At 39.7% G+C, this 17,333-nt stretch overlaps 1 long non-coding RNA gene across 3 annotated transcripts; it reads right to left on the reverse strand.

Annotated features, from left to right (window-relative positions):
• Positions 1-10,949: 10,949 nt before the first annotated feature.
• Positions 10,950-15,720, reverse strand: LOC110351580 (uncharacterized). 3 transcript variants are annotated; one of them, XR_002399193.4, is made up of 4 exons: positions 15,561-15,720; positions 15,208-15,471; positions 14,683-14,777; positions 10,950-11,401 (listed from the first exon to the last, which is right to left on the reverse strand). It is a non-coding gene; the product is annotated as an uncharacterized lncRNA (long non-coding RNA). The 3 variants fall into 3 exon arrangements; XR_002399192.4 differs by lacking the exon at positions 10,950-11,401 and adding an exon at positions 13,537-14,587; XR_002399191.4 differs by lacking the exon at positions 14,683-14,777.
• Between the last annotated feature and the right edge of the window lie 1,613 nt (positions 15,721-17,333).

The raw sequence follows: 17,333 nt of genomic DNA on the forward strand, positions 1-17,333 counted from the left end.
CTTGAAGGACTATTTCATGCCTTTGTAAGTCTATGCCTCATGTTCCCCTTCCTTCCCCACCTTCCTTTCCATCTTACCAGATGTACCAGATGGAAAGTACTTGGTGTTAAAAATAATGTTTTGTTAAAAATCTTTTTAAGCCAGAGAGAACTTTTGCTAAGAGGAGGTCAATAAAAGGAAGAAACTGAGCACTCAATACAGCTTCACTGACTCGTGCCATTCCTGTTTTTTCTTGTTGATCATCCTGCCTCTGGCTTCTGGCTGGTTCTTGAAGGTTCTTGGATCTCAGAAGTCTCACAAGGACTTACTCTGTGAGATGCCCCATGCACTTTGGACAATAAAGCAATATTAAATTGTCAGAACTAATCAATGACTGAATTCTCTTTTGAGAAAGAGTAAGTCCTCTGTATCAATGCAAAATATTGAATTAAAAATCAAAACAAAATACATCTCTCTTCTACTATGTTTATTATTCTTGTGGGGAGGGAAGGAGTACTGGTTGGGGTTAGTTGGGATTTTTCTTTTTGTTCTGTTTTCATTTTGTGGATTAATTGGATCTTTCTTTTTCTTTATGCCTTTATTTCTTCCCTCAATTAGTTTTTCTTTCATGAATTGGAAGCTCAGCATTTTTAGTATTTTTTTTTTACATTTAACTGTAAGTTGCTAAAGTTTGTTAAAGATTTTCCTTCCCAAGTAGTTTTTTTGTTTCGTTTGTTTTGTTTTGTTTTTTTCTGAACATCCTGTGTGAGAACAGGTAACTTTTCATAACAGTCCTCTTCACAGAGGATCTCCTCATTCAGTTTCCTTTCAAATGTACCCATTTAAGCTTAACGAACATTTAAAAAGGAAGCAAATGATCCGTACAGCCTTTTTGTTTTATAGTTCCCCAGATAACTGGTGTTTTAGATTCCTCTCAAATTAGGGTCCACATAAATCTGAAAACTCTCTTGAACCTGCAGAATTACATAATGGTTGTCATTTAATTACTACAACACAAGAAGTTGCACTGGAATAATATTAGTAAGATAAAAAGCAAAGGAATTTTTAGAAGATGAGAAAACCAAGATCCTTAGACAACACGGACTTGCCCTGCTCCCTTGAGAATATGACATTATGAAATGGTCTTTAAGTATGTGTTTGTGTACTATTTTCTGACAGTCCTATCCCACTTAGGGACAGAATTGCCTGTCAATATTTTTTAATTTCTTTTAACTTTTGTAGAGTGTCTCGTAGGACTTCTTTAATGCACACCATCTTGCTTAAGGACCAGAATATTCCTTTCTGCTTAGGCACTTCATGTCAGTCTCTCACTGTATTAACTCAAGGAGTGAGAAACTAACATGAACCTATTTTTCCCAGCACCCTAGAACATGAAGTTCTTACTGTTCCCTGCTCCTAGTCAGTCCCCAGCCTCCATCTATGTTTCCCAACTGCTTTTCTCCACCTTCATGAAGCAGCCAGGATGGTCCTGCTGGCCTGAGAGGGGAACTTGCTTGGGCACCCTCTACAGGGGCATGGTGCAGGCTGCCTGCGTGGAAATGGGCAGTTTCTGGAGGACTCATCAGTCATACTATGAACAAGGAGGTACCTCAAACATCCTACAATTTAGGCAGATTTTGTCTGGGTTGACAAAAGACATATCACTAGTGCAAATCTCAGGCCTCTTCCCCAGAGTACGAATAGGTAACACTTATCAATGAATTATTCGAATAACTTTTTTTTAGCAACACATTTTCCTCAAATCTCTCAGAAACACACAAACATCTTAACCGAAACTTTTCCAAAGATCAATGAATAGCCAGGAGATATCCAAGTACACACACACACACACACAAATCATTCCTGAATAGTTGGAATCTGGTAAAACTATTAGCACCTGAAAGCAGGATCTTATAATAAAAAGTGTCAGATGATAGATGCAGCAGTGCCATCTTCACCTGTAGTATTTATGCATACATGTAGGATGTGAGTAAGGGATTGATACATGGGAAAAAAAGTGTGGCACAATACTTGGAGCATATCATGTTAGTTCCATGATTTATGTTTTTAATATAGCCACTCCTCTTATTCTTTCTGTTTTGGAGCCACAAATGCAGCTGAAAACACACTACAGCCCAGCATATAAAGAGGAAGTGGGAGACAACAGAAGATGTCTCTTCATCTCCGTGTTATCCTTGTCTAATCCCCACCAATGTGACCCCAGCCTGTAAGAAAATCATAGATCTGAAAAAATCCACATATTTTCTAGATTAAAAGGGAAAGTAAAGGCATCAAGCAAAGTTTTTGCTGCAAATAATTCACTTAGCTGTAGAATTCACCGGATAAATAGCCCCATTGTTTTACCTTGAATAAGGAAATAGAAGAAACCCTCATATGGCATGTTAAAAATTGTGTCCCAAAATTTCCATTTTTTCTTGAATTCCATGCAAATAACCTTCATTGGGTAGGGGTGTTTTGGTTATTTTTCTCCAGAGAGAAATCCCACTATCAGTTTGGAAAAATAATTATCCTGTATCTCTCACGATCCCGCAAATGAAGTGGGCTTTTCTGCAGCCAGCTTGAACCTCAGCTGACTGCCTGTCTTAAACAGTGTCCTCAGATTTTAGTACACACATATCTGGAGCCAGCACCCTGGTTGAGCACAAGCAGCTTTCCAAAGCCTCGGTGGATCCACTGGAAGCTATGAAGTGCAATGCAGTGATTTCAGTTAAACATTACCGGCTCCTGACCCTAGAAAGGGAAAAGTCAAAGTTCTTTTGGAAATGACACATTGTGACCTGCAGTCTGTTGTAGCACATTAAGTCTGATAAATGATCAGAAATGATGACTTAAACAAGCATCTAAGAGAGAGTATTTTACTTAATGTACCCAGCAGTTAACCTTATGTAGTCACATTGCATAGTGGGCTCATTTGGAAGCCATGTAGGTTTAGTTAAGAATAAACAAAGTGTTGCAGTACCATTAAACGTTTTCTACGTCTTCCTTCTGTGTTAATGTGGTTCAGTGCTTCTGTCATGAAAATGAGCTAAATGGAGTTTCCCACACTCTCGACCACAAAGAGTGCACTATATTGCCTTTCCGATAGACATTTTGTGCTTTCCTGAACACATGCACATTTCAAGAGCAAACCGTGATTTTCATAGCACTAAGGAGGCTTGCAGCATAGAAAGGAAGCAAATTCAAAAGCAGAAAAAAGTGGAAGTGATGTCAAAACCATGCAACTTTTCCAGGTGGTAAAAAATACCTCTCTATATACAAAAAAAAAAAAAAAAGTTAATTTTTTTCCCACATCCACAAAATGCTCTCTAAGTGAAATGCCAAATCTAATCCTCCTACCTAATAAGTTCTCAAATTTTTAATTTAGGTATTTATGCCAGAGCCCTATAGGTACTAGTATAATGTGAGCTATTTCTCTGTATTAAGTTCCTCAACTATAATGACTTCATCATTTCATTTAAGCACCTGTTCTGGAAAATAGGTCCTGATCCCGCAAACACTCACATCTACTGAGTATTCCCATTTGAACTCTAAAAATTGTATCCCAGTTCTTTAGGGTGATTTATGGCATACTATTAGAAGCATCTATAAGCATCTGAAATGTGTCAGTGGATGAATATGAGCAATAATTGTAAATATAGTTTATGAGTTAAGCAGCGTACTGATATTGGTGGCCAACGCTCAGCAAAATATTGAATCTCCCAACTCCTGTTTAAACTCCCCACTGATTTCAGCTGTATTTCAGACTTGAAATGAGGAGTTAGGAGCCCAGATGCTTTGCTGATCATAGGCCTTTGGCTGCAAAATGCTGGATCTTCCCAAAGGACTCCCCGGAAATGATAGCAGAGAAGGATTTTTTGCATGCGTAGCTCCTCTTGGAGTTTGTCTGATGGTCGAAAATCTGCCCTAGAGTTCAGCTACCTTTCTTGTTTCTCTCACAGTCTTTCTACAAAACAAAAAGTTAGGGTTTTTTGTTCTGTTTTGTTTTGTTTTTCCACGTTGGAATGAACTCTGTGAATGTCACCAACAGACTAAAATGGTGACCGTGCCCCAGGGAAGGGATTAGGCTATGCTGTCTGGACATCCAGGCAGACGACCCGGCTCTCCAATGTCAAGACGAGGGAGACACCCTTCCTTGGAGCAACAGCTAACTCCCATACCCACAGAAATAATTTTATTTTCTTTGGGAGAGGAAGTCTGCTGTCTTTGCTTCCCCGCTACTGCTGCCGCTTCTCTGCAGGCGTCCCTGACCCCTGCGCAGAGCGGAGGGATGAGGCAGGATTCCCAGAGCTCCAGAGGGGAGTGCAGGGAGGGGGGACCTGAACTTTCCACCCCCGAGATGGTGGCTGTGCTCACACAGCCAATGTCCAGCTCCTATCCTCTGCTACTGGCCCATCAATCTAAGGCTCAGTTGCACTGGTGAAGACCTCCCTCATATGTGGCACTTCCTTATCCACATATTGAATAGCTCAGAGATTTGTTCCATTATTTGATGCTTACAACATGTTTATGCCAGGGGTGAGCTTGGCACAACAACTTAAATATTGGTTTAAGTTCACTTTCCTACAGTAACATGATTAGAAGGTTTATATCCATTTAAATACCAGAATTTTTCTGCTGCTTTCTGTCTTACTTTAGCCTCCTGCTTGTAAATTCAATGAAATCCTTTGCATTATGTATTTATTGTTGAGCTGTTTCTGTGTGGTTTGAGCTTGGCCACAAATGGGATTCTTTTTCTTCTTGTTTTTCAAGTTAGCATCTTAAAGAAAAGAAAATAAATATGAAGTCAGAATTTCCTGCAGTACAGTGGGAAGGGGAGAGATCAGATCATCTGTAAGTTGTTGGTGTTATTTTCCCAGGATGAGCTCTTTTTCTTTTTTTTTTTTCTTTTTTTTTCTTTTTTTTTTCTTCTTTTTTTTTTTTACCCCATTTATTTCTTTATTTATTCCCCACTTCTAAAATTGCCTCTAGCCCTACGAACAAAACTGGAAGACCTTGTGTTTTTCAGAAATAGCACAGATTAAATTGTCAAAGACCACCTCTAGGCTGAATTTCCTGGGGCTCAGTATCTTGGGTACAAAACAGACACTTTCATATTAAAAAAAAAAAAAAAGAAAAAAAGAAAAAAAGAAAAAAAGAAAGATGTCTGAAAGGTGAAGAACTAAGTTGTGCTCTTTACTTGCTCAACCTGCCAGCGACAAGTTGCTGCTGTTCTGTCATTAGTATGACCCTTTCCTCCCCCATCTCTGACTAGTCCCCAAACATTAGAGGCTTCTAATAACAGGGAGAACCTATTGCTGGGTGTGCACACTGCCGCCACATTAGGATGCTTCCATCCATTAGGGTGGCTAAAAGGAACATGACTGATGGTAATGTGTCTCCCTAGAAATGTCTTGAACTTCATCCACAACAAATGTCTGCTCTCCATCTGAGCTAGTGAACCCAACATGTTTATGCTTAAGTATTCTTTCCGGGCACTATCTTGAAAGCTCTATTTGGGTATTCCCCTCTTGGAAAACTATTGCTGACATGCAAGACAAAGCTGACACAAACTATGACACAAGGTCAAAACAGGTAAAAACAGCTATCGTCACAGCAAAGAAAAGACGTTGGGGTGCCAGGGGAAGAGAAGCAGGAGGAATTTGTCAACACAGGTCCATTCTCATCCCTCCAACAGCTCCTTCACATGGAGACTTGCTATATGCAGCATTCTGCTCCCCCAAAGTAGCTATGACATGCTTCACTGTACACATGGCAGGAAAAGGTATAAATGGCGGTGGATGGGAACAGTGACTTTAAAGTGAAGAATGAGGATTCCACACCTCATTTATCTGCAGACAGTGCAGACTATATACTCTATTGCTTATTAGTTTGCTCTCCTAAAGGGAACATACAGATGAACCATCAAAGTGCAAGGTCAAAGTGAAACGAGGACTGTGCCTATCTGAAGGGAAGAAGACTGTTTCAGCACTCATTTCTGCAGCTGTGGTCCAGGCTTTTAGCTCTTGTTCAGTCCCCAGTCTCCCTTGCAGGGGACCAGCCATGAAACCTGCAGGACTGAGATCTTCACTACAAAGGCTCCTCTGCTGATACCAACGGGCCACCTGAACCTTGATTCCCAATCCGTCGGGACAGTTTAGCCACCTCTCTAAAATCAGAGAGACATCCTCCCTAGAGGGACGACCTCTGCACACTTGAGGACCCAGTGCACATGGCGTACTGCATCCCCTAGGAATACGTGCCCAGCTGAGGTTCTGAATATTTGGCTGGGATCCTGGAGTAACCTCAGTGAAGTCAATGGATTTTCCCCAGATTTACTCCAGTATAATGAACCAAGAATTTGGACCTCTGTGCCACATTGTGAGGATTTTGATTAATTTTAAATAAAGTTTCCACCTTAAATGAATTGCAAGTGTTATCTGTTTTTATATATAACTTCATGCTCTTTATTATTTAAAATGTCCAATTTGCTAGATGAAAACATAAATACTGACTGCAGCTGTAGAATTTAATAAAACCTCAGGTTTGAGCTAGCAAGTGAAAAAAAGTATATTATTGGAAACTTGTGGTCAAACTTGAAGCTTGAAGGAAATATTTTAGCACTATCACAATATTAAATTGCAATCATTATTTAATTTATCTTCTCTGAAATGACTTAAGGGAAGTGCACCAAAAGCCCTATTTACCTAAGCCAGGAAATAAGTCAGTGATCAGCTAGGTGGATGAAGTAATTGAAAGCTGACAAGGGACAATATAATGCCACTATTGTAACAGCACTTAGAAGTATTGTTTGACTTTGACCTGCTTAGGAATAAATGTTGCACAGTTTTTATTTCATCAAAAAAAAAAAAAAAAAAAGAAAAAAGTGTACAGCAATAAAATGTGTTCCTTTTACTGAATTCTTGATATTTTTCTTTAAATTGAAAAATATCAGCTTTGGCACATCTGGAGGAAAGGAATGTTCCCCACAATTACCAAGATTTTGAAAAAAATAAATAGATATATTAGAAATTAAGGTATTCACCAGTCAGTACTTCCAGCAACAAGTCTGAACCCCTGGGCAACCTGTGCATTTCAATTGTCACTTTGAACTTTGGAACAAAGGGTAGACTGTAAAACCAGTTTATAAAAAGTATTATGAGATACCACAACTGGCATTTTTATGACCTTATTAAACTACATCCAAGTGTCATAAATTATATGTAATGAAAGTGAATAGGATCTCTGACTTGATTTTAATATTAGGAACATGCTTATTAGTTTAAGGTGGTTTTTTTTTTTTTTTTTTTCTGAATATAAGGGGTATTTTTGTTGTTTTCTTACTTTAGCAGCTGATGTTATGTGGAAGTCATAAATGCCAGATTACATTAAATTCTTTTTTTTCATATAATAATATTGTTTGTAAATTATTTGGGAGTAATAAGCTGGCTTTCTCACTAAGTAAAGCTAAAAGTGTTAATTTAGACTCAAAACATTTTACATTCTAATGAAAAAAACATATCAACTGACCAAGTCTGGACATGAAAATCAAGTTATGGTTCAGAAAAAAAAAAATAATAAAAAATTATATCTTTCCAGAATGTTTGTTCAAAAATCTTGTGATTTTTTTTCCCCTCAATACCCTATATTTGCAGTAGGAGGAAACTTTGCAGATGTCTGTTCAAAGTAAACCCATTTTGGGATCTGTTACTGTTTTAGATGGACAGCTTATGCCCATAAGTAGCATAAAAATGTGTTGATACATCTCAGAAGCAGAGCACTCACCACAGGGGGATACTATCTGTGCCATTCTCTTGAGAACATCAGTCAGCTGTACTGCACGAGACCAAAGGTCCATCTGAGCCAGCAGCCTGCCTCTAATGCTACCCAAAAGGGAAAGTATAGGGAAGAATATGGGACTCATAAGAGCAGAGCATGCACATGCGGGTCTTTGTCCTCTCAGTCCTGTCACCCTCCTCCAGTTGTGACATGGAGGGGTCACAATGGACTCTGTGGACTCGTGGCGATTTCCATGTCCCTATTACCACCCAGCGATGCTCTTTTCCATGAGCTTACCTGCTCCCCATGCACCAATGAAAACAGTTAGCACTAAACTCCTGTAATTTCTCGGGTTTTGCAGTTCACTTGGGTTAGGGACAATGCCCACTAGTTGCCAAACTTTTGACTCCTGTTACAAGAAAAGGAGTCTTGTTTGCCAGTGGTACATCTATAGCCTGTGTGGCCAGCCTGCCTGGTTTTCCTGAGCATGGGGCACAGCAGCTCTGAGCTCCCTAGAGACGAGGCTCTGGGCTAGGAATGCGGGGATGCCAAGGATCCCTCCACGTGTCCTCAAGATGTTCGGTGTGAGCTCAGGATCTCTTCTGAGAGGTCCCAACTACTGGCAGTGTAGCTGTGTAATCCAGCAGCTTGCTACCTGCAGTACCAGGGAAAACACCTTCTGCAGGTGACAGCACATCTCCTCCAGGATGACCAGCAGGGATGTCAGTGTTTCATTCATACAAAACTCCTGGAAAACAGCAATATTCATCCAGCTGTCAGGATACAAACAAAATCGTGAGTGATGTTGAGGTGTGCTCAGTGGAAGTTTTGTTTGTAAGGGAGAACAGAAAGCTCTCATGTTCCTTTTCTCCTAATCAAAATTTGTTTAAATAAAGAGGGGAAGAAACTCGCTACAACATCAAAAATATGTTGTGGTAATTCCTCAGAGCAGAGCATTTTTAGTGCTTTTCTTTCATCAGAAAGCTAAAAACAAAACAAAAAAAAAAAAAACAAAAAACACAACACTACACAGTGTACTTTAAGCATTTGCAGTATTAAGAATATAATTAGACTGCGTTGTGCACTAAGGGGAACAATCATCCCCCCACAATTATTCATGATGTTACAGGGAAAATTGCCATTCTGCTCTGGAGACTGAGACTTTGTAGAGCCCCAGGGTGACATTTCCTCTCCCACTTCTTGCTGCTACATTCCAACTTCTCCATTCTCCCCACCGGCATATCATGGGCCTGAAGAGCACAGGGTGCTCCTGCAAATATAACTCTACCACGGAAGAAGCTTTATTCTACCCTTCCATGACAGACACTGGCTAAATGCCACGATATAGACCATGACTGTCTGTAGATAGTAAATGTGAATTTCATTACCTAATAGGTTTCTTAAAAATACCAAAGAGAAAGCCAAAGCTTATTCTAGGCTTTGGGAAGGAAATGAAGTTGCCAGCACTGATGTCATCAATGAGATTTTGGAGAATTTCACACATAGACCTGCTCCAGGACTGTCAGGCCAAAGGAGAGAAGAGAGGAGAAAAGCACCTCCACTTCCTCAAAAATAAAATAAAAAAATAAATATTAAAGCTGAGGAGAAATAACGAGACATCAGAATGCCAGGAATAACAGACTAAAAATCTGGGCAAATGGAGAGAAAAAATAAAAAAGATGTATTTTTAACCAAAAAGGGAGACATAAACAAACGCAGGCAATTTGTGGTGAGTGAAGTAGTCTCAGTGAATGCATAACTACTCTTTTTATTATTATCACACAATTTGTCTTCACTGCATAGTCTGCTTAGCAAAAGACTGTACCTTTATCAGCACATCTCCTAAATGCTTGAGAAAGGAAGGGAATGGGCTCTGGAGGAGCAGAGCAACAGGAGGAGCACCTGTTAAAATAGATAGCAATTTGTTACAGATACCATTAACCTGCAGCTGTGCATAGGACCTCCCTGTACTGAAAGCAAGAAATGTTAAAAAGCCCTTGGAAGGACAAGATACCTGCTGCACAAATGGCAGAAAAGCAGCAGCCCGTTTTGCCTTTTAAAACGATGTGTGCAGTGTGGCAGCTTCGAACAAAAGATCATTTCCTGAAGTGAGAATGCAGACAAAATCTCTGCACAGACTGTTAAGGAGCCTGCTAGCCTGCACCATGGGGAGAAGCTAGTGAAACTCAGAAGATAAGACTTTAAAACAAAACAACAACAACAACAAAAACAATAGACTTGTAACAGTGGAATACGTCTCACTGGAAGTCAGCCATCTATGGTTAGGCTACCAGCAAGAACTGTTTTGGGCCCTCCCTTTCATCAACAGTAGACTCCAGAGGACAATCCTTTCTTTATTTTAGCTAATTGTCCTAAGAGGGAACAATTCCCTTTCTGTCCAGTGTATCTTTCCCCACTAACTTGGTTTTAAAGTGAGTTTCTGACTCCCACGCTGAGCGTGCACTGAACCACCATTTGCTGCAGAAGATTGTCGTGGCTATACGCTGCCAATTCCATGCAACCTGGGAAGCTAGAGAGATGGCTGGGCAGACATTATAAAATAAATTAAAATGGAAATGACCCTCTATTTCACATCATTTCACAGACAGCAATGATACAAACAGAAACGGTACAGAGTAAGCCAAAACATTGTTTATTAACATGAAAATTTCTGAAGGGATGAAGGTTACTCAGAGAACTCAAATAGAATATGTGCTTTTAGCTGCCGCTTCACCAAGGGCATCCCTGCTTGCATAGAGGTGACTGCAGTGCATTGCAGTGCTGCAGCAACCCAGGGGGCTTACTCACACCCAGTGTTCAATGTTGCAGTAAGCTCTGCAACTTTCTAGTTACATATGGTCACAGACACTGTGATATTTTGAAAAATGCATACTGAGAGTGGGAAAGCTGCTGCTAAATAGGGAAGAAAAATTTTATTATCAGAAGTATATTAAAGTAATGATTTAGTCTTGTATAATTTTACTTTTACTTTACTTTTCACTGTTGGAACAAAGGTGGTGGTGCTGCTACGGCTGGTCAAATTTCAAAATGAAATAGAAGTGTTTCTGGATTTTTCCTTAATGCACACGTTTTCTATCTATGGTGTATTTTTTTTACATTTAACTACTAGTCTAGAAATACAATTTCTGCTCTTTGAGGTTGTAATACAATTAAGTTTAAAAATAACACAAAACTTCTAATAATAAACATGTTGCTTTTATTTGTTTGAAGGTACATATGTGTATGCATAGTCACACGATTAATGTCATACATACAAATGTCACTTGGTGCTTTGACTTCTGAGACAAAATTACCAACAAACAGCAATGTCTATAGTGCAGTATATCATCTCCTTCCTTTTGTAAAGCATATACATGCCCTTTGCTGTCAGGATAACCCTTGATGTTGAAAGGAGATGCAAAGACTGTCTATGGATCTTTAGTAAACTCAGTTCATGTGTCTTTTTTTCCCAATGGATCAGTAAAACTGAATTGTTATTCTTCTTTTGAAATATCTGTGTTGGAGGGTTTCCACCTTTCTTCATAAATGTGTAGACAGGTCTGATGGTCAGGGTTATATAGTGCATCCATCTGTAGCTCCAGGTGTCTGAGGCTGGTCTCTGGGCACTGATAACATAAGGTGTGGTCTGCAGAGGAGGGATTTTATTAGTTACATCTTTAGCTACTTGAGGAAGGAGAGCATATAATTTAAGACACTTTGATGCCTTAAAAACATGTGAAGTATGTTTAAGGCATCAAAGAGACTGAAATAGAGGAAAACAGCATGAAACTTCAAGTTTTGAATAAAGCAGGACTTCTAAATGAGTTTAAAAATCTTGAGGGAGGTTAAAAGAGAATGAAAGAAGAGAATGAAGAAACAACAAGGCCTACTATAACAAGTGCTAATGCTTTCTGATCTGCATGATATAAAAAGCACTGAAGAAGCTGGGCAGAAAGAGAGAGAAGAAATGCACAGAATAATTGACTACACAAACATCTGTCTCTCCTGCAAGTAATCCTTTTGTTCCACATTATTCTGGGATGGTGAAGTCCCAGCCTGTGATCAAGGCCTAGTAGCACCACAGAAATACGTATGACAAGTTGTTGTTCACTAGAGATGTGCTCTGACATATTATCTATTTATTACCAGCTGACAGCGTGTTCACCTCTTAGGACCTAATCCTGTAGGTCATGCCATGGATGGAAATGTTGACGTTGCCTTCATCTGGCTCCAAGTCAGGAAGGCCTGGTTTCAGGTTGGCACTGAGGCAGAGCGAGCTACCCCAGGCTGGCTGGTGTGTTGTGGTTTAGCCCCAGCAGGCAGCTCAGCACCACCCAGCTGCTCGCTCATTCTGCCCAGGTGAGATGGGGCAGAGAATCAGAAAGTAAAAGTATGAGAATTTGTGGGTTGAAATAAGGACATTTTACTAAAACAAAAACTGCATGTTTGGGAGTTTCAGCACCTGCCTTCTCTAACTCCCAGCTAAGGTGAGCTGTCTGGAATGGCCAGAATAAAAAAGTAAAGCTCTGCAGATAGGAGCAAGTATTTTGGGGACAACTACAGAGTAAGAAGTGTGAGCAAATTTGCATGCATAGAAATTTCAAGCCATACATTATACTTCTTATTCCAACTTAGGAAAGAAGCCATCAGAAACACTACAATTTTAAAGTCACAAAGTTTGCATTTTAATATAAAAATGTTGTTGGTTTTATATACCACTGTATGTTTTGATGCCAAAGCTGGGGTCTTGTTAAAGATGTGGGAGCTCATCTCAGTTCTTTCTGGTTCCCTTTTATTGTGTGGACTTCCCTAACACACAGACCTGGAGGGACAAGCCCCACTTTTGTGTTCTGTGTAGAAGACTTCTTTGAAAATGCAAAAAAAAAAAAAAAAAAAAAATACAACACAGGAAGACTTTCCATAACTGTTCAGGCTGGGGATAGTTCTGCAAAGCACTGAGCAGCTACAGTTCAGTGCAGAAATTAATATCAAGTGTCAGCTTAGCACTGTCTACATATAAAGAGTAGGATGGAGGACATTGACTTTTGTCTACACCTGCGTAGAAAGCACTCCCAGAATGGTAGTGGCACACTCCCAACATCTGCTCCTTCCATTGAACTTAGCTGTAAATTGAAATTCCATTGCAATGTTTTTAGACTCAGTTGAAGTAAGGAGACTGTCAGAAATCCTCTTTAAACTCACCCTTATCCAAACAGGAAGCTGACCCCTAACCCCCGGACGTAACAGTACACCAGTGGAAATTTCATTATCCCCGTTTCAGCTGTACTAAGTGAAAATTAATTGTGTAATTATCTGGATGAGCGCATGTGTAAAATTTTACAATGTGCCAGTTAGATTAAGTAACGTGTTAGTGGCATGGTTTAGTGCAGAGTCAAGGCTGTCTTATAAAAACGGCATACGAAGTCCGACAAGATTTGAAAGAAAAGAACATATGTCTGAACAAACGTTAACATGAGAAAGTAATGTAATACTTAATACTATAACCTGACTAAGATTTTAGCCTTCTGTGATGGAAGTTCATCTGGCATAGGAAAGATCTTTTGTCTGTCACCTTCAAACCACAGAATTTGATTGTCAAAATATTTTGAGATTGTTATATATATGTATATATATAAAGTATTAAGGAGATAACTGATTGCTTTCTGACAAGAGGTTTTTTTCTACTTAGTACTGTATCTGCTTGATACCTCTTTCATTTGTACAGTGAAATACTTCATGTTTTCTAAGTTAAAAAAAAAAAAAAAAGGAAAACCATATCAGACTGTAACTCAGTGCATGAGAAATGCAAGATACTGAACTCAACCCCCTCATAAGAATTGAAGGACGTATCTTATGGGGCCCAGGGAAATCAAAATATAGCTATTTAGAATAAATTATTTCCATTTCAAAGCCACAGACATGTTTGTATAACAAGATGGCTGGGCAAAAGATGCTGCTTGGAAGAAGTCTAGTTCTTTGAAAAGTAATATTATCTTTAAAGAGTTTGGTAAGTAATATATTAAGGTCTATCAATCTTACTGTCAAAGGTTTTTGTGTAGAGTCCCTTCAGCAGCACCAAACTAATACGCTATTAACATTTCTTAAAAACAGAGGAATGAAAATAACTTTTAATGAGATGTCAGTGAAATCAATAGAACAGAATATGTGCAGGAAGGCTCAGTATTACAGTGAGAAGTCCCACTGCAGCACTCTGCTACTAAATCTGGATGGAGACAGGAGATGATCCAGACATTTCTGTGTACAAATGAGGGGTATGCAGAAGAATAAAATCTGAAGGAGTTAGTGTCTGACATGGATTTCAGATATGTTATTACAAGGGCAAAAGTTGGGATTTCCATTTCATGTGCAATTTAGCCACCAAAAGGCTTGTGAAAACAGAGACAGAATTTTTAGTATTACAGTTTAGTTTTTATCTGTAAATAACCCACCAGATATATGAAGAAAATAGACCATACAAAAGGTGGAAAAACAAAATCCAAGCAAAAAAAAAAAAAAAAAAAAAAAAGTAAAAAGAGAGTGCATGACTCACATACATGCCTTCCTATTCCCTTCCCAAGATGTTGGTCTCGCATGCCTTTTGCCAAAGTCCAGACGTCAAGTCAGTGTATTACTATGTTAACAGACATGGATGTTTGAAATGGGAGGAAACCTAACGACGTAGAACCAGCACTGAGAAAGACGGGTTTGTGTCCCAGAGATTTCATCTGCCTCACCATGCCGTCGCAGGAGCCACGTGGGGAAGGCTCTGGCATGTCGTAGGGAACAGTGTTTCTCTTCTGAGCTCGCCATACATCATTTGTTCTGGCTGGGGCTAGGACACAAGGTAAGTGACCACACAGGAGCAAAGCGTAGCTGCAGGAGAATGTTTAAGTCAACAAAAAGTGTGTTTTTGTAAAAGAAACTGACCTGCAAGCCTTTTTGGCTGTATTAAGTTGAAAGCCTCTGTCTGGAGCCTGTAAGCAGGACTGTCAGAAACCCTCCTCGCTGAGCTAACTCTGGGCCTGATGGGGACAATGGCAAATTGATTATCCTTTGAAGGGAATTAAGGACAACCACGACTATTTCTGTTAACCTCGTGCCAATTACTTCTGTGCATTTCTCAGTGGATAGGAACAGACACAAGACAGACTCTTGCTCCTCAGCATTTCAGCCACGCCACCCTCCAAAACAAAAATAAAACAAAAACAGCAAATAAAGCAAACAAACAAGCAGAAACCATCACCTCACCCACACACTGCTCCCTGCAGCCAGCTGCCCTCAGTGTTTGCCTCTGAAAATACAGGAGATTTGTCTGCGAAGATCTCAATAAAGAACTGATAATTAGGAGAAGGGTACACAGAGATCCAGAATCTTGCCAAGTAAGAAGACGTTTCTCTAGCTAAATACAGTTTTTGCCCAGATTAAGCAATAATGGAACAAACACTGACTTACCCCAGTAATTGTTGACATGAGATAGTACTTAGAACAATATAACCTTTGTTTTAATGCAGATTAGCTGAAGAAAAAAGGGGAGGTATTTTCATGTTGGTGACCCACGCAGTTCCTGAAAGTTATATGCCGGATCACAGTAACCCACAACCAAGCTTCAAACTCTAGGTTCAGTATCTCATCTCATCTCCCAAGCCACCTCCGAAACACATGCCCTGCTTTAATAGTATGCTGTTTTTTGTTTGTTTGTTTCTCTGTTGTTTTTTTCTGAAACAGAAAAAGAAAGCAAGTGTTGGTAAGCCTGATAGCCAGTTTCTCCAAGACTACTTTATATCATCTCAGCAATACAATGCCACCTTAAAATGGCCTGAGCCAGTAAGCGGTGATGCATCCTGCCTCCATCATCCTTCTGATGGAAATGCTCCTACACTTGCTGCCCTTGCTCCTTGTGGATCATAGTGTCAAAGTGGCAAAGAGCATCCTCTGTGGCTGGAAGAGCAGTAAAAGGCATGAGAAATAGCTCCCCACTGCCTTTTATTCCCACAGCAAATGCCATAAATGCTCCTGTGATGCTGAGGAAAACTTGGCTGCAATCAGGTATGCCTGGCTCTCTCTGTCCCACTTGAGCCTGGTTTTGCTGAAAATGATTAAAAACAAAACAAACAAAACAAACAAACAAAAACAAACAAAAAAAAAAAACTTTTGGAGGGAGTTGCTCTTGAAATTCACATTGGGTTAAAAGGATGGGCTTGGATTTGCTTTGGGAGTTTTGGGATTTTGTATTTTGAAGATGTGTGGTTCCTCATTAAGTGCTCATGATATCTAACAGTGTGCCATGGCATGACATTTTCAGCACCAAACCTTGCACACGACTCTAGGAAATGTACATTGAATAAAACCAGTGAAGTGTGAAAAGAATTATCTACACTCTGCACAAAAAGAGAAGCCTATAAAGAAAGGCCAGGAACAGGAAGCAGCAGAGGGCAAGATATTCCTCTGTGAAAAAAAAAAAAAAAAAAGAAAAAGAAAAAAAAAAAAAGTAAAATAATACTGTCACTAAGTTAAAAATAAACTACAGAATATCAGATCTTAGAAAACATAACATATTTTCCTGAAGGACAGAAATCTAAGACAGCAAAGGGAATTCTTTTCTTTACTGTCCCACTTTTATCCTAGAGATCTGAGGAAGTCAAATGAAAATTTCCTGGCATCCTGGGGCAATAAAATAATCTCAGTCTTCTTGCGAAACCACATTAGTGTGGAGATCGAACAGAAGTTCTTTGAGAACTGTAAGTGCTATGTAAGCATCATTTTTCCCAGGAAACTAAGACTTTGTTTATTTATACAAAACTATGCCATTAATGTAATAAGAAATAAACTGCTAGAACAGACACAGACCTGAACACCTATCATGTAAGAACACCCCAGTGCTCAGATCTGTGATGAAGCCAATTGTCTCTGCAGAAAGGACCAGGTCTGCTGAGGACAGTGACTCAGCCCAATGCAGACTCTTCCCTCCATCCAGCATCCACACACCAGTGAATCAGAGGGACTTATGCAAGTCCAGAGCACGCTTGGCTGAATTGGGGCTCGTTGGCTTCCACTAGTCTTTTTCTGTTGCTCAGAAAGAAACCAAAGAAGGCCAAAATAAGAAAGTAGCCTGGTACAAGTCTCTCATCTCCATTGATGATGTATTTATCTTCAGATGATTGTTTAAGGTCCTGTTCCACACATTGAAGTGTAGCACAACTCATTCTGTTCTAAAAAAAATGGTCACTGAACGCCTTTCACTCTCCCTGCTGGTTTTAATCTGAGGCTGAGTGCAGAAAAGACAAAACCAAGGAGCAGGAGCAATGAAACAAGACTACAGACAGGTCGATCACCTCAACTGAGGAGACCCATCCAGCTAAATGAGCTGGAGCATGCCAGTATCTGCAGTCAGAGCTGCAGATGGAGAGGTGTGGCTGGACTTTGGTTCCCCCAGATAGACAATGAGATCTGCCAAGGCAAGGCAGTCCCACCATGGCTCTCTAGGACCACCATGTTTCTGATTCCTGAGAAAAAAAGAATAATAGAATGGCCTGGGTTGGAAGGTACCTCAAAGGTCATCTAGTTCCAACCCCCTTGCC

Source organism: Anas platyrhynchos, chromosome 3, assembly GCF_047663525.1.
Source record: "Anas platyrhynchos isolate ZD024472 breed Pekin duck chromosome 3, IASCAAS_PekinDuck_T2T, whole genome shotgun sequence".
Lineage (NCBI taxonomy): Eukaryota > Metazoa > Chordata > Aves > Anseriformes > Anatidae > Anas > Anas platyrhynchos.